This window comes from Austrofundulus limnaeus, unplaced genomic scaffold (genome assembly GCF_001266775.1).
Source record: "Austrofundulus limnaeus strain Quisiro unplaced genomic scaffold, Austrofundulus_limnaeus-1.0 Scaffold2, whole genome shotgun sequence".
Lineage (NCBI taxonomy): Eukaryota > Metazoa > Chordata > Actinopteri > Cyprinodontiformes > Rivulidae > Austrofundulus > Austrofundulus limnaeus.
Window position 1 is genome coordinate 2333823 of NW_013952404.1, and position 22921 is coordinate 2356743.

At 40.0% G+C, this 22921-nt stretch overlaps 1 long non-coding RNA gene across 1 annotated transcript in view; it reads right to left on the bottom strand.

Annotated features, from left to right (window-relative positions):
- Nucleotides 1–5774: 5774 nt before the first annotated feature.
- LOC106518247 (uncharacterized) overlaps nucleotides 5775–22921 on the bottom strand; it is a 41287-nt gene continuing 24140 nt past the window's right edge. The window contains exons 2-3 of the long non-coding RNA XR_001310293.1: nucleotides 17884–18074; nucleotides 5775–6094 (exon numbers count right to left, since the gene is read on the bottom strand). This is a non-coding gene — a long non-coding RNA (uncharacterized LOC106518247). The remainder of the gene's footprint in view (nucleotides 6095–17883; nucleotides 18075–22921) is intronic.

A 22921-nucleotide genomic window follows, 5' to 3' on the forward strand; every position in this document is an offset into this window, starting at 1 on the left:
AACTCTCAGACTGAAGAAGTCTCTTGGAGAAGAGACAAAACGTTTCATTAGAGAAGAACCCGTCCAGAAGACCTACACAATTTTTTTCTTTATAAAGTTTTGTTCCGATCTGTCCTTTGTGCATGCTCGTTGCCAATGCTGACTAGTTAGCAACTAGCTTGTTAGCAGCTATTGCTAGTGATCCAGGCTACAAACAACACCCCCAGCTCCACGTTTATTGTAACTCATTATTAATGTTGACCGTATTGCAGGCTAATCGTTGTTTTATTTTAGAGTCACCTTCGACAAGTGACCAGCTGAGCTCCCCGACCGGTTCTCCACCTTCTCCGGCATGGACCGGTACCGGCTGCCCCCGGTATCCGGGTCGAAGCAGCCAGGGACTGGGCAGCTATGAGAACTGCTCCTGTCACATTTGAACTTTAAAGTAGTTTTTAGGCAATTGTGTGTGTGTGTTTTAATGTAGTAACATATTGTCTGACTTTTATTTTGTGCAATAAAGATACTATCGGCATTGCTGTTTGTTTTTTCATTGAGTTAAATACGTATGGGGGTGGGGGGGGGACGACAACATATTTTCTCACACTCCTAGGCATAAAGTGTGCAGTAACTGAAAGTTCATTCATAAGAAAATCATTTTGGTTTCGTTTTACTGCATTTATAAGAAACGGTTTGTTGTAGAAGTAGTTACAGATTAAATATCAGACACTTTTATGGCAATAGATAAGTAGCACAGAAGAACGATAAACAGCAGCTTCTGTGCCTCTATATAAATTATAACACCCACATTTAAAAGACGTAACGGCCCACAGAGCGGGGACACTAGTTACAGTTGAAAATCACCTACACCTGAGTAGAGTAGAACCGAGTGGAGTAGAACCGAGTAGAGTAGAACCGAGTGTAGCCGCACCGTGTAATGGAAAAACGGCTTCTGGCACTTTCGGTTCCTCCCCCCACCACCACCCCCTTCCCTCGAGTTGTACAGGAAGTGACTTTACCCCCCGCTGGGCAGCGGAGCGTACGCAGGATGCCTGGCAAGCATCCAACAGGAAAAGGAAGTGCCCTTACATGTTGTCCCCAGAGATGCAAAGGGAGTGACACATGCATGATGGGGTGTCAGAGTGAGACACGGGGAGGTTTGAAGGGTCAGACTTTCAGGATGAGAAACCTTCAAAGAATTCATGGCACGTGTCTGAACCTGGATCAGACGACGTTGCGTAAGAGTGGCTGCGGTGGAGCGGAGCCACAAACTAATGAGACTTTATGGACCAAACACTGATAGTAAACCATGACAGAAGAGATGAATCACTCCGATTACAGGAGGCCAATAAAATTTATGAAATACGAAGATATGAAGTTATGATTGAATGGTTTTTTCAGCTGTGGCTCTAGAGGAAACAGCAAATGCTTTTAATGAAGGAAGGACATTATGACATGATACAAAGTTCAAATAAGTTGATTTTGCTTACCCCCCCCCCCCCCCCMCACACACACACACACACCTAATTAATTTGTATCTCTATCAAACTAGACTGGACCACTCTGAAAGCTGTACACTGCAAAAAAAAGTCCATTTTACCAAGTTTTAAAATCTTGTTTCCAGCCAAAAAGTCTTTTTGATCTTGTTTTGAGACTGATTTACTAAACAAGAACTGATTGTGTAAGAATAATAATCCTGTTTTCAGAATGTGTAAGATTATTTGTCTTGTTATTATTATTATTTGACTCATCCATCCATTTTCTGTACACGCTACTTCCTTTTTCGGGTTGCATGGATCACTGGTGCCCATTTCCAGCAGTCACAGTGCGAGGGGCGGGGTACACCCTGGACAGGTCGCAAGTCCATCACAGGGCCACACATAGAGACAAACGAGACAAACAACCACTCGCTCTCTCACTCACACCTAGGGACAATTTAGAGTTGTCAATTAACCTGACAGTCATGTTTTTGGTTTGTGGGAAGAAGCCGGAGTACCTGGAGAGAACCCACGCATGCACGGAGAGAACATGCAAACTCTACCCAGAAAGGTCCCCGGACCGGGATTTGAACCGGTGACCTTGCTGAGAGGCATCAGCTCTACCAACTGAGCCACCGTGCCGTGAAAATTTGACCCAAGTGAAAAAAATCTGCCAGTGGGGTAAGAAATTTTTACTTGGTAAGATTCTTAAAATACTTGATTTGACTCAATTTTTTCTTATTTCAGGAATCTTACCAAGTAAAACTTTCTTAATCCATTGGCAGAAAGTTTTCACTTAATTTGAGTCAAATTTTCAGACTAACAAGACAAATAATCTTACACATTCTGAAAACAAGATTATTATTCTTACACAATCAGTTCTTGTTTAGTAAATCAGTCTCAAAACAAGATCAAAAAGACTTTTTGGCTGATGTAAGATCTTAAAACTTGGACAGTTTTTGCAGTGTAGTGGGGTGTGGTGTGAAGTGCCTCTTCTGGATTTAAAAAGAGACAGCACCAAAACGAGTTGATCTGAATCACCTCAGTAAAGGGGTGAAAGAGGAGCTGGACTTGTAAGGAAGCATTCAGACCAAYGCATTGCAGCTTCATTTTATGTAAACCCCAACTGAATGGTTTAGGTGTAWAATAAAGGATTTTCAAAGCATGATGCGTCCCCTTTAACCTCCCGTTCAGGAGAAATCAGACGGATTGGTTGCAAGACAGTGTCCTGCCTCCTGAAGTCGTCTCTCCACCGATTAATACCTCATAAAAAGTAGATAGAGGGATTGAGCTGTCAGATTCCAAGGCAGTGTTTTACATTAGATAAAAGCGATCAGCACTTTATCAGGCTGCTGCCCACCACCAGAAAATAACTGTGAACGACAAAGATTTTAATCTAATCTCTGGTGTCTGACTGTCCCAGCCGTCTTCTGTCTGTAAATGACTAATCTACATTCCTTCATGACAAACATGTGGATTCTTTCTCAGAGACAGACACCCCTCACTCGGCAGAGATGAATGTTCAGATACTTCTTATCAGATTCCTCCAAAGGCTTCCCGTTTTGGGAGCTGCACGGTTTCCTGAGGACATAACTCTGAAGGTCAGCTGATGGTCGGGGCTAGCAGCGTACCGTACTATGYGGAAACGGTCCAATTGAATTTCTTGTTTTGGCGTGAGCGTTTTATAGCACAGAGTTCTGTGCGTTTGAGTTGAGCTGACATGTTTACACCACCTCGWTTCCTTATCGCTCGTCTCATCCCCCTTGTCTTTTTTTTACATTCCTGGCATTCTCCCGCAAACTGATGACACATGTTTGTAAGATTGCTCTGTGTATTGTACACCTCCCGGTTGTTAAACAGTTCAAGGGGGAGAAAAAAAACACGTCTGGKGTTTCAGATTTTGAAACACTTTTTTATGGATATGTATTCAGCATGGGATGTTTATCTTTTCATCAAGCATCCCTGTAGCAATGGGTGTTTTCCCACAGAGCCTCTCAGCCCAGCTGCGCGAGCATGGGAAATCACACATATTTTAACAGGAAGCTCTGCTGACACACACGCCAGCGAGGCAGGAAGCTTTGCCCGACTCGGGCCCGATGCTTCATTCAGAAATCTCGACCAGAAACCACACGGAAAGCAGATGAATCTCCACATGACACTGAACGAGATAAAACTCATGTTCCCACAGGAAATGAAAAAGGTTACAGTTCACGTGGGAGTTGAGTTTAATTTGGGATTTGTTTGCTYGATATAAAGGGTTAACAAAATAGGAAGTGGATCATAATGTGATTTCAAATAAACCCTCATCGTCAGAGGGGGAGACTGTACAGGAGGGGAAAAACATCCTGGAAAGATGCTTGTTAGCTCAGCTTTTTCAGGTTCTGTTCCACACAAAGAGACACGAAAAACGGGGCAAATGTTTAAGGTGACCCTGAAGATAAAACCRATTTTTTACAGCACACTGAGAGAAGTTGATCATAACAATAAAAAAGGTTTCTACCACAAGGGGACCTTTCAAAGTTATTGCACATTCAGAAACTTTTCAGCAATTTCATTTTGACTACAGTGTGACCCCGCAATAAAAGAGATCAGAAAGGACGGTCTCTGCTTGCCATGAAGAAATATCAGTCTGAAACTTATGAAGCCACAATTTTTCAACAAAAAAAATGTTTAAACGGTGACATTACAAAATGTTRCACAGGAGTCCAATTTTCCCGTGAAGCCGAGAGCGTAGAGGAAACGTCAGAGACTCGTCTGCCCAGACTTGTCCTCCTCGTTATCCGCTGAGCTGCGTGATGAAGGATTTAGTGTGTACAGTATGTGTGACTGAGTCAGTTTACATGAGYAACATCTGTCTGCTGCTGACAGGTTTTGTGTGCGACAGCGAAATGGGAAGATATTTTTCATGACAGATTCCCAAAAAAATGTGACAGGCGGGAAGCGGACAGGAGGGTTTGCTGCTGCATCATCATCATCATCGCCGTGACTTTTGGCCTCCAGTCATCCTGTCTGTGTTATCTGCGGGCTGTGTGGCAGCAGCGTGCCTCTAATTTATGCACATTCCAAGAAAGCTGCGTTTCCTTATCATTGCATTGCAACAGTCAGCTTGTTTTCCAAACGCTTTTTTTGTCTTCATGCCAGACGCTCAGATTATCTACAGTGGAGCTAAATTATTGTTTGATCTTTTGGAAATTGGTGTGCACACTGCCTGTTCTCCCCACGGTACTTCAAAACCACTTCAGCTGCAGTCAGAAGTAAGGAGTAGCCTACTGAGGCTTTATGATGTCTTTGTTTTTCCACTCCACAGTCATAAAATCTTTATAGCCTTAAAGATAAAGGCATGAGTCAAAAATAATCCCAAATGAGACAATAAGACAAGAAGAGACGTTTTAAAGAAATGCTCAAGAACCCAAAAGGTAATCAAAGAACATTGTAGCTCAATTTTTATTTGGTATTCATTCTTTTATCTTCTCTAAAGTTAATATTTTCAGAACATGACTGAAGATAAACAGCAACATAATCAGAAGAAAACACATTTTTATTGTTTATGATGCATCGTTAATCAAATCTGCCAATGAAAAGAACAGAACATGTTTATTTTCTTTATCAAAATATGTAAATGCTGTTTGAGTTCTAATGTCCAAAAATAGTCAAAAAAGGGGGGAAGGTTGTCAATAAAAACTTTGGAAGATTATGTCTAAGGATTAAAATGTAGAGCGTAGTATTTAAATGTCTTATCAGACGAAGAAAAAAAAAGTGGCACATGTAGTATTACCTAACTCCTTTCAATTACACGCATCATAGAGTTTTACTGCTGATAAAAAGGGGTCAAAAGGGCAGCCACAGTTAACATCAAAGACAAATATTTTCAAAGTTTGAGCCAATCTTTTAAATCAACTCCCAGAAACATGAAATTGTTTTTGTCTTTTTAACAAGGCAAAGTTTATTTGCCTGAAAAATATTCTCAGGTTTAAAAAGATTAGGCAAGAACCGTTTGAAGCTGGGTTTTTGAAAAGTTATAAGATATAAATACATCACCTAAATAACTTACAATGATGTCATCACTTTTTAGTTGTTAAAAGAAGACAAACTGAGATCTTAATTATTTAGACTAAAAGAAAAACTGAAAATTAACATTTTTTGGGGCTAATTGGGTTCAAACTCAATTTGTTATTTTTTGTAACTCTTGATGAAGACAAAATGATAAAATGATGGTTCACAAGATGACAAATGGAAGTTTTATTTATTATGTCATGATCATATTGTTTATCTCATAAAAAAATCATTGAAAAAAGAAAGTTTCAGACATAACATAACGTGAGTTCCCCTCATTTCCTATCTGAAAAGAACAATACAATAATTATCTCCAGGAATAAACATTTTTAAACCAATGTTTAAAAAAAGCATTACAAACAATCCGAGCGAGCCAAATGTTTTCTGATGTCTGTGTATCTGTTGGCCTCTCTTCCATTTCCGGGGTCATCACATCTTCCTTCCACAGCTCCAAACCTTGTGTGACCACTCCTGCCCGGGATGCTCATCCTGTTTCCTCCTCCATGTGAACAGGAAAGGGCTGGAGTCCACGGACACAGCACACAGCAGGGGAGGGGAGCCGGCAGGAAGTGATCTCACTGCAGCACCTGCAACCAGGAAATAGACCAGGCCCGGCCGTGAGCTGGAGAAACGGGCCGTGCTCGTTCACACACACACATACACAAACATGTCGCACACGAGCGCTGAACCCGCAGACACCCTCCGACTTCCCCTGCAGCTGTTGGCATCGGAGCCGCAGCACATGAAGCAGAGTGTTCACACACTTTTCGCTCTGTTTAACCTGCACACACACAAACGAACCTAACGAATGTTTGTAGGCTGAAAAGGAGGAAACAAGCTATGTTGGCTCTGGTTAGTCCATGAATTCGCTATTTTGCTCAAGGTTAGACTGAGTTAGCTGAATGTCTTCTTCATTAAAACTCAAATTCCATTAGAGACTTGGAGGAAGCGTTCAGGGACAATGAGTTTATGGGTATAATTGTGTCTTGTGCTGGAGGGATCTTCCCCCAAATGCTGCTGATAGTCTTAAAAGTTTGAAATTTCATTAKCTGTTTAGGAAATGCATTCCAAGGTCTTATTGATTGAGCAGACAGCAGGATAATTAGAGTTAACGAAGAGTGGCGTCCCATCTCCGAAGCTCCACTTTAGGATAAAAACAAAGTTCTCTCCTCTCTGACTACAGTCTGCATTTTTCCTTTTAAAATCTTTTTGAAATCTTAGCTCTAACCTGGCAAAACAATCTGTCAAGATAAAGCAATTTTCTGGCTCTTATGCTGCGCGACTTTTCATTTAATGCAGCTTGTAGAAGAGCACAGGACAGAGCCTCAGGGTCCTTCCAGACCAAAAGCAACAACCACTGATAATTTTATTTTTATGGTTTCTTGCTGCATTGAGCAAATGTGAACTAAACTTTGATAACAAAATATTATAACATGGACTTAAGACAGACACAACGAGCAAACAGAGGAACAGCTTGTGAGTGTCAAAATCCCCTAAATTGTAAAATTTGTGTTTTAATCAACACCTCAAGGGAAGAAGTCTTATGTTGGACACAAATTTGAATTTTACATTTGAGATGCAAAGCAAATACAATGTACAAACCTGTTAAACTTCTTCAAACAAGTCACCTGGAACTATTAGCTGTGGAAACTATATTTCATATGCTGCACTTAACAGATATGTCTTACTTAAAGTGGATATTTGATGCAAAATAAACTTTTTCAGCCATTGAATGCTTTTTGTTGTGGAGTCTGTAGAGCAGAAAATGTTAATTTAGTTCCTCCCAGTGCTGCATAGGCATCTTGGTAATGCTTTCTTTTATGGTACCCTTATTACCATGTAATTACGTGGTAATAAAAGTAATTAAATGTAATTACTACTTTATTACCATGTAATTATGTGGTAATAAAAGTAATTAAATGTAATTACTACTTTATTACCATGTAATTACATAGTAATTAGGGTACAAAAGAAAAACTACTGTTAGTAAATCTACCTTTATTGAGTAACTACAATCAAATTACTATTCAATAGTAACTCAACACTATTTATAACCAAAAGAATGCAACTAAATTTTGGGGTTAATGGTTAATTGCAATAAAATGTAACTTTAAAACTGTCCAAAGTACCTACTACTTATTTAGGTGTTACATAGTGAATTGTAATACATTACCGGGTAAGGGCTACATTACTGCAGACAATTAATTAATAGTAAAAGTGTATCCTAATAAGTTAGTAATTACATTTAATTACATTTATTACCTTGTAATTATATGGTAATAAGGGTACCGTAAAATAAAGCGTTACCGGTGTCAATTTCTAGTGTTTGTGTGAGGTGTGTGGCAGAATAACCCAGGGCGCAGGCAAAATCCAAAAATGTAACCAAAGCTGTATCAAATCAACAAAAAAAGGCTGTTGTGACAGCAAAATTTGTCTCCGGAGGAACAGGCTCAAGGAAMACAGAAGAYACCMCGCTGGCTGGTAACAGCACAATGAYCAGACAAACGCCAAAGACRGGACACAGAACACAAAGAGAGAACTCAACGAGACAACAAGAAACACCTGGAGGAGACATGATCAGGAGAGCAGGGGCGGGGCAGGAAGAACAACAGAGGACACTGGGAAACACAGAAACACTGGAGAACTAAAGCAGAAAAGATACAGACTGTGACAGTTTGGGTCATATTTGTCAACCCCTTCAGTTTCCTCTATTTTCCATGATGTTTTCTGAACTATTACATCACAGTATTTGCAGTGGAACTGCCAGATAAGGCCTGGACAACTACAGTTTGGTGGTCTTCATTGTCCTCTGGCTCTGGGTCAGACTCTGGCTCCAACATGTACGGCTGGATGGACAAGTCTTCTGTTGTTGACATCTTTTAATTAATTTAAACAATGTTTCTGCASCGCTTTTATAGTCATAAACCCCTCTATCAAGGTACAGTGGACCGCTTTGATAGCTGGGTGGGGGCAGGGTGTATATAACACGTCTGGATTTAAAGAGACAGCCTCAAAATGAGTCGATCTTGGACACGCCTCAGAAAAGGGATGAAAGAGGGGCTTGTGGAGCTACAACAAGGATGAATTCAGACTAAAGCATTGCAGTTCTGCTTTATATAGACCCCATCGGAGGGATTTAAAGGTGAAAACGTTGGTTACAAACTGGGTGCTTAACATTCGCCAATAATTTTGTCAGTTCTAAGTTTGAAAATCTTTTTCTACTTTGCGCTGTATGAGTGTCGAGTGTTTTCTGCTTTCAGCCTGAAAGGGCCATAAAAACAGTGTGCTTCCCCCTGACTGGTTCTTGATCAGCCTTGTGCCACCTCATTTGAAACAGTCACGCTCCAACAATGGGCTGTTTAGATTGCTGAGGTCGGGCGGAGGCCTCTGCAGTCACACGGCTAATTCAGAATTACCAGAGAGGAGCCTCTGTCATGAGGTCATCTGGATTCTTTACACTTAACACAAAGTGCATTAAAAAAACCCTCCAATATGCACACAGAGGCTTTTGCAAAAATAAATGAGCGGTTTATTTTTTCATTTTTGCTTGCATGCTTTGGTCACTTTCAGTCTAAATACTGGCGCATAGGAGATTTGTATGTATGTTTTATGTCTATGTCTGTATGCATGTGTTTACATTTTTCTGTGTGCATGACTAAATTATAAATAAACCATAAAACTAGCATATAGTTTTACGTTCTGGTACACTTGATGCATATTTTCTTATGTTGTTTGAGTCTGCTCCAAACGAGCAACCGTGGCTTCAATAATGAGAATGCGCTCTAACAGATAGACCTCTTCAGTTCATCCATTAGCCATTCAATGAGTGTGTCGTGTGAGCCGTGCAACAGTGCTGTGAACACACTCCGAATATAAATTGACGGCATTCGCAACAAACTACTGTACTTCGCAGCACTGAATCAGGCTGAGAAAGTGAGAGGGAGATGTGGGTTATAGGCAGACAGTGCAGCCCACTGACATACATTCTCCAGATGGAAAGTAAAAAAAATAAAAAATAAATAAATGGAGATTTACTCCTTTTCTCTCCTCCACCTCCCCCACCCTTTAATCAGACTTAGTACAGCCAGCTCATTCCAAAATGTGAGTGAAGCGTTTTGTATTCCGCGCAGGCACAAGCTTCATTTCTCTCGAATGTTTGTTGAGGAGTCGCGGCGGAATCAAACCTGGACTGTTTCCTGCTCCTTGTATTTCTAATAAATCTCTTTGACTCTTTCCCAGCAGTACATTTGTTTTCATTGTAACACATTCTGTTATCAGGCAGAATAAAAAAAAGTGAAACAAGAACGCTTTTTTTTCTTTTTTCCATAACTGGAATGCTGCATTTTGGTTCTTCCCTCCCCGCTTTAACATCCTTTGAGTCCTCTTTGCTGTTGTTATAGGAAGGACCCTTGTGATTCCTGAGATTCCAGCATGAAAAACACAGAAATATTTTTTCTCCAGGACTCTGAGTTATCAGTATGTATATATTAAAAACATGCCACTGTTGTTTTAACACTGCCGGGGAAGACGAGGGGCTGTGCTGCCAAATAAACATGCAGAAGATATAAGATGGGTCAGCCAGCGTGCCGGTTTGACGTCGCACAAAGGCTTAAACAGCAACACAAGAACGATGCTGCATCAGGAGTGTGGGCGATCTGCTAATCTGACGCCTTTGAAGGGCTGGCATGCTGGGCCTGCGCTTTGCAGCGCCACAAGTTTGCATGAAGCAAAGCTGCTTTTCTCACGGTAGTTAAAATTTAATACCAACTCTCTCTCCCTGCAAATATTAGCCAACATAAACACGTTACAACTCAGCATCATGAAAGCCTCGGCCCTTTAAAATTTAACTCGATACTTTGGTTCAGACCACCCTTAAAAGTGCTGGGCCTGGTCAGCTGCAGGCTGTCTGTCAGCGGGATGCTGAGTGAAGCAGGGCATCATGGGACGTCTAATGTCCACGTTTCATTCGCACGAAAACATCACAGAATCCTTTTTCAGTTTATAAAAGTAAAGAGATTTGCACCGAATCTTCAGCAAGTGCTGCAAACTGCTGAAAAATACAGAAATCTAAAGTTTAAAAACTCAGATGTCCACTATCTTACGGAGAAGGGACACTGTTTTTTTAGCACCTTATCAAATCTAATTAGCCAGGCTAATAGCTAAAAATATTTCAAAGATTTAGTTCAAACAGGGGGTCATCTGTTTAAATCAATCAACATAAATGAAGCTGAACTTATTAAATTTCATTCCACTTTGTAGGAACTTGAAAAGAAGCTGAGCAGCAGAAGATWTGAACTATTGGCTGATATCAGTTCCACCACATCAAAGCAATCACTGGAAAACCGATTTTTACGCCAAATCTGTTCTGCTGATAAAAAAAAWWAAAAAAYAAAACAACAAACAKTGTGAGTTAGAACTGAGAATCTAATGATAATCCTCACACAATAAATAAAGAGAGGGAGATAAAAGATTGAAAAATAAATTCTCAGAGCCAGATCTAAACTGAAACCAGCTGTCAGACTCCAGTCTTCGTTGTTTAGTTTTCAGCTCATAGCTAACACCTGCTACCAATTAAAGCTAATATTTGCTAGAAATGTTCAAGCAGCAACTAAAGACCTGATCAAGGATGCATTTTATTGGACATTAATCACAGTTTTTATCTATAAACTTTAAACTCTAGCTTTTTGCAAATGTTTTTTTTTTTATTTAAGACATTTGGTTTAGTGATTCCCAAATGTTTCAGCTCCCAAACCCACAATTTTGCAACCCAAATCATCATTAAATATTGTACTCAAACTTGCTAATATGCCTAATGAACAAATATACATAAGGATACAAACAACCTCAATCTTTATTCTTATTGCAATAAGTGGTGTTTTAAAGCTTTGTTTGCAGTATTGCTTATTTATTACCAATCAATCAAGGGTTAAAAGTACTCAATGAAAATGTGAAAACATTTGAAACTAGACTGGTGATATCATAACATCATATTCTGTATAAAAACAATAATCAGAAAATTTGTTATTCATCTTTTGAGGGTACATTTATTCAGCAGTTCTTTAGTTTGGCACTAAACCTTTCAAAAACTGTTTCATTTTTTTCAAACACAAAAAGTAAATTAAATACATCAGTGAAGTGTTTCTTTTTTTTTTTAGATCAAATCGCCCACCATGAAACATGGCTGCCGGCCAACAGAAAGAAGAAAGAGCCAAATACATTTTCTTCTTGCCTCCAATGCAAACAGAAGGCAAAGAAAGTGAATTTTCAGAAACCGAGACAATGAGAAAAATTATTTGAGCAAAAGTGAAAGAAAAAAAAACACACAAAAGCTCTTTCAACTTCTCCCTCATGCATTTTATTTTATTACTGTAGCCCTGTTTTATGGTGTTTACCTGCCACAGCGTAATTGATTTCCTTCGCAACTTCTGCAAAGTTACGTGCAGTCGGAAAAGTAACACTGGAATTTGTGACTTGTGCTAATATTTATCGACCGCCCAATTGTCCCCTACCCCACCCTCCCTTTTCTCTCCGCCCTCTCTCCTCCATCGCATATTGTTCGGCCTCGTTCTCTCTGCCAGCTGTCGTCGTTGGCAGAGTGCCACGCAGACTCTTGCTGCTCGGCTGGTGACAGATGCAGGAGCAGTCGGGCAGAGAGGAGAAGAAGTTGAAACAGGGAGGGCGAGAGAAAGTGGGGGGCAAAGAAAGAATAAAAAAAGGATGGGTAAAACAACAGTTGGCCCTCCCCATTGTGTGAAAGGGACAGGGCGCTGGATTATAGGCCGCAGCCAATAATCACAGCCAGATGGGCTGGGGAGAGGCGTGGACTGAGGAGATAGAAAAACAAGATAGAGGAGGACATTTGCAGAGTAATGTATAAAGCACAACTTTATTTAGATATTTTTTATTCAAACCTTTGTATATTCCGTTTGTAGCTACCTCCAACAGTAACGTGGCTGCGAGTGTAACTCATTTCCATGTAAGATTGCATCACTGATAGGCCACATCTGTGTGGCATTTAAATCATGCTGCCCTTTTTCCCCCCTCTCTTATTAAAATTCCAGAGCCCATTCCTGAACCGCTGACACTGAGAAATTACTTGGACCAGAACTTGGCTGTTTCCTTTCAGCTCCTACACAAATTGTGCTGGTAATTTTTTTTTGTTTTTGAAAGAGTGATTTGTCACCCATATAGTGTATCAAGTGTCAAGTTTGCCCTGAGAGACCCAAAAAAAAAAAAACCAAGAAAAAATTCTGGAAACGTACCAAAAGAGGACAAACCAGATATTAGAAACAGGTTGGGTGACACATTTTCAGCCAAAGAGGGTGTGTTTTCTTGCTCTTTCAGCACGTTCGCAGTTTCTGCCAGAAAAATCTCCACCTATTCAACCCAAAAACAAGACCCAAATTAACGTTTGTCCCGCTTTGGTTGGCACAACACATGTAGGATTATCATCAAAATGAGAAGCTTTGCACAGGAGCAAATGAGTGAAAGGGTTTAATCACAGCTGACAAAGCTAATGAACGCTGCCAAGGCCATGCGACGGTTCAACAAAGACACAAAGGTACACACACAAAGTAACGGGCCCACAACCAAGCCTTACTAACCCCACCCTCTGCACCTTGGCTCTGTCTTTTTATGTTATTGTTTTTCTCCCTCAGTTTCTTTGTCGTCTCCCCCCATCTGGTGTGTGCGGCCACGGCCACACGGAGCTAATTCACTTCCTTGGACACCATCTGCTGCGAGACTTTCTACAGTAAACTGAGCCTGGCGGGCCGTCTCCGGCAGGGACGGAGGTGCGTTGTCACCTGTTCAGCGTGCCGCCTTCTGCCCAGCGGAATCGTTTTTCACTGGACGCTCCGTGCCTCGACACGGAGGGWGTGACCAAAAGGGGCGTTTGTCAAGCATTAGTGCTTCGCTCATCTGATTTTTCCRTCCTTAATGACTGCCTTATGTCCGCTTCACAAAATCATCTGCATCTGCTCMGTCGGAGGGTTAAAATGCTTGGACTCTGATATTAGGAGGTAATCTTTGCAAAAACCAGCCGTAAACGCAACAAAACTATGTCATATTTGACAAATGTGCAATTCATCCCTCTTTGCCTGCTAGCATTATCATAGGGCAGTTACATAAAATTATGAGATTCACTTCAGAACCAGTAATTACTCAAAGTTATTAAMCCCTGTGGTGCTTATAGCTCTGTAGTTTGGAATTAGAAATGTTTATTATTTTAAGTCTAACATATGTGGGTTTGGATTTTCAGTGTAGAAAAGGTTTGCCTGTGCAACATATGTGACAACTGTAGACTAGTTTCTGTCTAAAACTTGTTTGATTTATGTTTTTTTTCATTGACTGACTTGCTTTTTTGAGTATTCAATAAGAAACTGAACTRATACTATTGTTAACATAACTGGTTGTAGTTAGTTTATTGCAGTTATATTCAAAACTTGATTGTCAGTGCCTGCCACTAAAAGTGAAAGGACGTCTACAGCAGGTTTTATGCTCATGGTTTTTTTTTCTTTTTTTCTGCACCATTTACAAAATATCTCATGGACCAGTGGACAGACTTTAATGAAACKCCCAGAAAATAATCATTAAATGTACATTTACAACTGTCAACCCAAATCAAGATGACCACAACATCCAACTGACCTTTAAAAACACAACCATTAATKGAACTAAAGGTTAGTAAAGTAGCAGCCAAGCATCATCCCCAGTAGTGCTGCAYATATCATATGTTTGCTTACAAAAATGAACAAAAGAAAACAACTAATTTGCAGGTTAACTGAGTTATCACKCAGCACAATAAAGAACTTAACCAATACTTGACCACAGTTTATAATGCTCTGTCTAGGACCAAAAAGGTCTACAGTGAAACTGAGACAAAGCTCACTAACTATTTCCTGTAAATTTAATTATGCATCAGATTTCTAATCAGCTACCATAATTTCCAGAGACTTCATTAATGAGCATGTCAGCGTCTCAAGGGAGATAATAATAGCAGAACGGCACACTTCGACCAACATGCTCAGCAGGTGATTTTCACACATCACGAGGCCAAGAGACTTTAATTTAATTATTTATAAGTGCAAGCTAATTAGAGTATATTGTTTTCTTAAAAGCTGCTAGTCTTGGCAAAGAAATACAGTTGAATGATTCTGATCCTAATGCAAATTCAAACCTAAAACTTTAGTCTTTGAATTGTGACCGGGTTTGAAAACCTTTGAAAGACAATCTCCTGATCAGTAAAGCGGAGCAGACTCTGGACTGATCCTAATGGATGTGTTCCAGCGTGTGTGCTGGGTTGTGGAAACAAACGGCCCGTCTCTGCGCAGTTTCCTCTCGCAGTTCCAACCAGATCCATTTCTTTTCCCCCTCTTTCTACCTTCTCAACCTCTCAGCCCTCCACTTCTCAGCAGAGTTGAATTTCTCCAAAACGCAGTCTGGGTTTTGGCCATCTGTTCTTTGTGCTTTGACCCTTTTCCGTGGCTCAGGAAGTGAAGAATCTAAGCCTTGGTGGGGTCTTGGGTAAAAACTGCATTGCTGCCCTGTTGGCTGACCTACTGACTGTTGTCACGACAGCTGGGCGAGGAAAACAGAGTCATTCCCCTGCGAAAGGATTGGTAAAAAGACAGGGACAGACAAAGCACGGGATTGTAAGTTGTGCTGATTTAGTGCGCAGAAAGAAATGAGAGTGACACGTGTATGTGTGCGGAGTAGCAGCTGGAGTCTTGCAGCTGTTGACATGAGACATAAGAAGCTTGTGTGTCTGCAGGCACGACCCAGTGGCAGCATTCCTTCTCATTGCGAAGGCAAAAATCATCTCTCTGGTGAACATCTTCCATCGACTACCTCTGCTACATCTTCCTCCTTCTCTCCCGCCTGCTGATACTCATCCAGCTCTTGTCCAGCCAGCCTGTCAATGAACTGCACTTTATTTTCTTTAGTAACTTTTAACAGGGCCAGCAGAAAGCAATTTCTGACATTGCTSTCCTGTTTGGCTCTGTCTTAGGCCTTGGCTTGGTTTCAGTAAGAGATTCTGAACAACTTAGTCAAGTTAAATATGCAGAAAAATGGGTGTTGCATTGRTGTCACACACTTACTTTACACAGTAATAAAGAAAAAAGTCCAACATTTTGACCTGACTACAAATGTAGAAAACTACATGTGGTTGAGTTGTAACTCGTTCACTTGAACAATCAAATTCAGTGCTCATTTAGTCCAATCAATTCTTCTGTGGAATCAATTTACAACTCACTAAAACTCATCCGTGCCAGGGATGAAAGCACACGGCTGCTTCTTGCGTGATATGTGGACTGACTTGTCTGCCATACGCTGGCTGGGCCGAGCTCGTCTCGGAGTGTGCGTCACGTCCGAGTTCCTCCGGGGACTTGAGGTGAGGTTTGATGGCCCGAGTGTTGATATGATCTGGTGTGGTGAGTTAGAAGTCAGAGGGGAGCTAAAGCAGAGGGATGGTCTTCATCTGTCAACTTGGCCCACTCTAAAGTGGCCATCAGTCAGGATTGATTAGCCAAGAGCCCATTAGCCCGCTGGCTCTTTCCTCTCTTTCTACTTTTTTTTTTCTTTTTATTTGGGCTCTCTTTTTCCTCCAAATCATCCGTCTTTCTCTGTTTCACTGAAATGTACTGTTTTATTTTAGGAATGTTAATTTTATTAACTGCTTCTTGAATTTTCTGGATTCTTTATTATGTTACACTTTTTAGATTTTGTATATAAGATAACATCCTAACTTTTCCCCCCTTCTGTTTTAATAGTTTATCTCACCGCCACTTGTTTAATTTTCCCTTTTGGACTTGGAGCATTTTAACCCTTCATATYATCTCTCATCAGCCGTCAGAGTGGTGAAAACCGGATTGGGTGCGGGAACACCCATGACAGTCTAAAACCATGCTGTCATGATTTGCTAGCATGGAGAGACCATCACTCTCTGCATCCATTTAGGCCAGGGTCCTCTGAGAGCTGRAGGGATGTGGAGTGGGATCTGAGTAGCTGAAGGGACAGAGGATGTTCATGTTTGCTATTTTTGGCTTTGGTAACTTTGGGAATGCAGGCTTTTTATAAGTAGCATGTGCACACAGAGCTCAAATTTGTACTAAACAATGTAAATATTTACAACAAAACCAATTTTTTGCACTTTTCTTTGACTGAAAAAGAAGAAACATGGAGAATTATAAGTGAATTCATGGTAACTGTTGTTTGAGTTGGGGTTTTAAATTTTGTTTTTAGTTCGTTTTTAAGTTGTTTTGATTTTTGTTGTATTTTACTTTTCTTTTGATCATATTTTGGGTATAAAAATTTATTCTTCTTCTGCCTTTCATTTTATTTGGTTTTATTTTGATTTCATGTTTTTTGAACTTTATTAATTTGTGTTACAAATGAAATGCATAAAGAACTACTACTAAATAATATGACTGTAAAAATGAGAATAAAACTAATTGTGATTTTATTGCAGTGACTTCTTCTGCATATTATCCTGTTGCCTTTTATACAAGTGTTATTTATGGTTTTACACATTTTTTTCTACCTAATTTTTTAGAAAATACACTGACTGTGCAGCAAAGAAGTGATGATGTGTTATGATTTTCGGGCAGGAATGAACCCATGATGCAGGCAGTTTCCAAAGAACCAAAAATCAAAATTTATTTAAACAAAAAGTGCACAAGGGCAGCTCAAAAAAACTCACAAGGCTTGGTAGGGCAGGACAATACAGAACAATGACCCGACAGGGAAGTGAAGACAAGACACAGAATATAAAGGTGAGACTAAYGAGCACAAACAGGAAACACCTGGGAGAGAAACATGAGGAGCAGGTGAGAGTGGGCGGGGCTGGAGCAAAGGCAAACAGGAGGAAGAAAACAGATGACAAGACAGACACTAAAATAAAACATTAACACAGACACAAATCATAACATGATGTTTCTCTTTTATGTGTATAAACAAATTTTGTGGTGTTTAATTGATCCTTGGGGATGAGTAAAATGCTTTGAACTGAACTGAATAAATTGAATTGGTGCTGCTTTCTCTGGCTCTACCTGTGTGAGTGAGTACAGCTAATCGTTTCCCTTCATTAATGAACTCATGTCAACATCAGAGGTGAGTGAAAACCTCAAGAATGTCAGAGGAAAGGCTGGATGTGCTTAGAGAAGGAGTATCCGTGCAGCTCTAAAGTGACGATGTGGCAATCACGAGCAGGGTGACGACAGGAGGAGTGCTCTCTGATAAGCCAGCAGGGTGCTGATTGAGTACTAAACCTGAACGTTCTCRGCGTCTTCCAGAGTTGCTGACAACAACCTTCTGCTTGGGAAGAGGCTCTTAAAAGCTGGCCTCACACAAACACGAGCACGGTGCCAACACTTACACGCTGCTTCTTCTTTGTGGTGGACTTCCATCGGGATCGGGTGGAGGTGCCTGTGGCATGCACTTAGACACGAGTGCACATTTGAGAAACCGATGTTTCCAGTGGAGACCACATGGCGTTGTCGGTCGTCGCTGCGAGCAGAACCCWCTTCATTCATTAAAGTCACCATAGTGTTTAGTATACAGAGGACTCTGTAGGGGATGGGGCAGACAGCTGTTTATGCATTTCAAACACCACTTGAGTGCACAGTTGTTTCATGATCATACAACTAATACTATATGTAACATAAAGAAATACCAGCAGGATACACCAGGGAACATGTTCCTAAGTCTGTAGGGACATATTTTCTGACATACACACTTGTTACATTTACTGTTACACTTTGTTCACTTACACAACCGTGGATTGAAGATGTAATTACATCACTAAGAAACCTGTTCTATAGGAATGGCTTGAAATGTTTACACTGAAATTAAATATCTTAGTCTTGGAGTTAGAGAACATCATYATCTTGGTTTTGTCTGCATTTAAAACAAATTTTAGGCTTTTTAATAACAATGTTGAAGGTTGATTGTAGATAACTGAGTGCTTTGGTTGGCGTTGAAGTGGCACAATAAATGACGGTGTCATAAAAATAAAAATAGAATGTTGCATGTGGCACAGTATTATCTAAACAGCTAATGTAAATAAAACAAAGTAGTGGACCCAAAACAGATCCTTGAGGGACCCCTTTAGTTATTATTTTAGTTGGGAAGAGGTTACACCTTGAGCTTGAACAGACTGAGATCTGATTACCAATAAACTGATTGTTTTAAAGCCTTTGCATCATGATATTATTACCAATAAGATCAAAAGCTTTTGACAGGTCCATGAAAAGTGCTGCAAAATGTTGTCTGTCATCTAAAGAGCCAATAACATCAAGAACTGTTGCAACTCATCTGCATTTAACTGTGTTAAATGCAGATGAGTTGAAGGTGAGGCTGATTTCTAATGGGAGATTTGAACATAAGGATCATGTTCAAGAACATAAGGTTTATGGGAATATTTTATACATGCATGCTTCTCTTAAATGTCTTTATTTTCTGGATGCTGTTTATCATGGAGCTGTAAGACATCATTGCACACAATATATTCAGGTTGGTTGGATGGCCTTGGCCACGTGTAGACTCTGTATTGGGCATATTTTTTATTTATAAGGCCATACTAGGACTTCTTCCATCATATTTGTTGGCCTACATAAGCAGAACGTCTACAGGAGGGTATTGCCTTCGTTGCGAGAATTCCTTTTTACCTTACAGTAGGTGCCTAAAGTCCGAAATGAACTGAAAAGAAATCGTTTTCTGCTCCATCTTCTCGGAACCAGTTGCAGAGATGAACCTAAAGGTGCTGTTGWYTCTAAATGTTTTTAAGGCTGTTCTTACTGATTTTGGAGGAATCATCTGTCTGTAAATGTTTTAACTGAGGAATTTTATACTTGATCTTTATGTGACAGTGAAGACTTTTTCTGTTTTTGCTGTGAATGTTCTGTAACCTCTGTGTACCGCTGCCAGTCTTGGACAGGATTCCCTTGCAAAAGAGATTCTGAAGGTCACTGGGATTTTCCTGGTGAAATAAAGATTTAATAATAATACTAGCAACTATTTTTAAGGCTGCTGTTGTATTGGTATGCATTTTCCTAAAATCAAATTGAAGGTTAGACAAAAAGTTATTTTCTGTTAAAAAATCATTCAGTTGTTCACACAACAAGGTGTCAAGAACCTTTGGCCAAYGCAGACAGTTTAGAAATAGGCCTATTATAGTTCATTTCTGTCGAGTCACCTCCTTTGAACAAGGGGAGCACCTCTGCAGATTTCCATTCTAAAGGAATTTTACCAATGTCCAGGGAGAGGTTAAAAAGAGGTTAGAGGTGGTCCAACTTTAAAAAATATGGTTCCAAATGGTCAGGACCTGCTGATTTATTGGGATCTAACATTTTAATGGCACTTTGCACTGCTGATAATGTTACATGAATAAAATCAAAGCGGTGTGCTACCATCACCTGAGTCTGGACAATTAAAGGTGGCGATTTGTGAAACACTAGGAGAGTTAGAAATGGAACCCAGCCCAACTTTTAACAATGTTTACTTATGGTACAATGGACATTCAAAACAGTTTTTGTCTTCATTTAATGCCTTGATAATWTTTCAGAGCTTCTGAGGGTTGTTGAGATTATTTAATGTCTCTGTTTAAAAAAATTGTTGGCGTTTGCGTTTCTGACGGCAGCTCTCGTAACATTTCAAAGTTTTCTGAAAGTGAGCCAGTCAGAATCTGAATCAGTTTTTTTGTGCTTTGGCCCATGCCTGATTGCGCTCTCTGAGTAATTCTGACAGATTAGGAGTGAACCATGAATCTTTACAACYATTTCCTCTGAATTTCCTAAATGGAGCATGCCTGTCTGCCCCATCATAAAAAAGTTTCGTGCTGATTCCACATCAACACGAAACTGTTCGGATTCTCATCCAGTTAAAATGATAAAAATCATGAAGAAAAGCTTGTTCTGAAAAATGTTTTACATCTTGTTTAATTATAATTAATGGCTTCGCTTCAGCCATCATTGTGTTTATAAATGTAACAATCCGTGCACTGAGCCTGAGTGTATTTATGGGGGGCATTTGTCAATATAAGATCAATCAGAAAAGCTTTCTCAGGGTGTTTTGGATTGGGTCTAGTGGTGCTGTCAACAATTTGAAAAAGATTTAATAAGTCAGTAATTTTCAAGTATTTTAGCCTGAAACTTGTTTTTTTTTTTCTGTACACATAACAACACCTCCACTTTTTTTGGATATCTGCCCTAAAAGCAGTATAACCATTAACCTCTTCTCGTTTTAGTTATTTTATGATAAGCTTTATAATTGCCTAAATTTGTGTTACACACGCAGGCATTCTTACTTTTATTTAAACTTTGTTTCAAACTTTAAATTTTTATTTATGTATTGGATCGAAGATGCTTGGCGCTTGAAGGGACAAACAGCTACACCCCCTGATTGTCACCTCTGTCCCCCTCTCTGTTTTTATATGCTCCTGAATCAGATGTGGGCTACTCTGGTCCTCAAGGGCCGCAGTCTTTTGTGTTTTACTTGTTTTTCTGCTCCAACGCACCTGATTCATTTACTGAATTACCTTTTCAAGTTCTGCCGATGCTAATTAATCCCCCATTCATTCGAAAAACAATGAGTTGGAGCAGAAAAAAACAAGTGAAACATGCAGGATGATGACCCTTGGGGAATAGGTTTGCCCATCCATGTCTTGGGCTATATCCTCACACGTGATTGGTCACAAGGCCTGCATGGGAAACACAATATAACTGACAATGTGAACACTTCGACACAATATTTAATTCTTTATATACTGAACTTTGTAGTGAACAAGTGTACAATCTCACTGTGTTGATGCTCAAGTTTAAGTCCAGGAGATCAGAAAAGGTGTAGTAGGTGTGGTCCTTTTTCCTGGCAGAGATTAGTGCGTGTAGGGATTAAACATCCATGTACGGTAGAGATTAGTGATGATTCAGCATCAGCCCGGCTCATATTCTGTTCATGCCTGGCTCACATGATGTAAGGACAGCCCTCCTTTTTACCCCAGTGTGGAGGGCAGCTCCAGCCTCCAGCAATGCCTCACAAACGACTCATGAAAGCTCAGCTGAGACTTCCTTCATTTGGAAAGGAAGGAGGCGGGGAGGAGGACAAAAAGGAAGGCCGAGACAGAAAATCAATACGTCCACAGCATTACCCAGTGTACTCATTTCCTATCCGTGTGGCCGTTTTTAATCAAAGACATAAAAGCAAGGGCACCAGTGAGGAGCAGCCTTTACTTATTTCAGTCAGCTGTCACTAAGGAGACACATTAGAAATGTGATGTTTGTGTTTTTACACAACAGGAAGTAACAAGGTATCACTCATAAGCCACAGAATGGAAAGCGAACTTCCCCTGTTCCTCTTTTAACCATTTTAGTTTTGCTCTTCTCTAGAACACACACACACACACTGTCCAGCATTAGCAGACTAACCACAGATCAATCCAGCGATAAGTGATTTACTGTGTTACATGTCTCATTAACCACACTGGAAGTGTAATAAACTGCTCTGGACTGTGATATAGGAAATGAGCTTAGAGGTGGTAAAAGCAGCTGAAGGAGAAAAGGAATATTTAGATGAAAGAATCCTCACTGAGAATGTGCTTACCAATATAACGGTGAAGTGCTACGGTTGTGGCTATCCGGTTACAGCGAGTTTTTAATGAATGTGGCGATGTGAGACCTGTTGGCTGTGGCCTCAGACAGTCCGTAACTTTAGAGGGGCCTCTGGGGGATACAATGGCATGGAAGGGGCCCCAAGCCCAACTAACCCCTCCTCTCTTAAAAACACACATCATGCACATCTTTCTTTACATCTCCACCCTGATGAGAGATGCTTGATTCATTCCCTGCCTTTTATAAAAGGGGCAGATATTGTAGGATTTTTTTCTTCTTTCTGCTGCCTTGCATTTTATTTTGATATTGTATTTAATGTATGTAAAATTTGTATGTTTTAATAGGAAATTGTTATTTATGTTTATTGTAAATTGAAGAATATTTTCCTTGAATTTGTTTGTTTGTAAAAAAGGGGCAGAGACTATAAGATTCTTTCATCTACTGCTACCTTTCATTTAATTTAATTTGTGATTTGTGTTTTGTTGTGTGTTGAATTTGTGTTGTTTTTAAATGAATAAACTAAGAACAAAAAGCCCATACAGTCAGAGGCAGTTGCATGATACAGAATATGGTTTGAGCAGGTAAAAGTCAGGTGCATGTCAACAACTGTGCAACGAACACATCAGACTAATTGAAAAGCCCTGATGTTCGTCACCTCGTCCTGCCTCAGCTGCTATTCAGAGCTGATCTGAAGACGTTTAAAGGGGCAATATCATGTAAAATCAACTTTATTTTAGTTTTATATAATGTTATACTCTCATAAAAACATGCCCAAAGCCTTGCTTTGACTCATTCATGCATGTTTGAGAA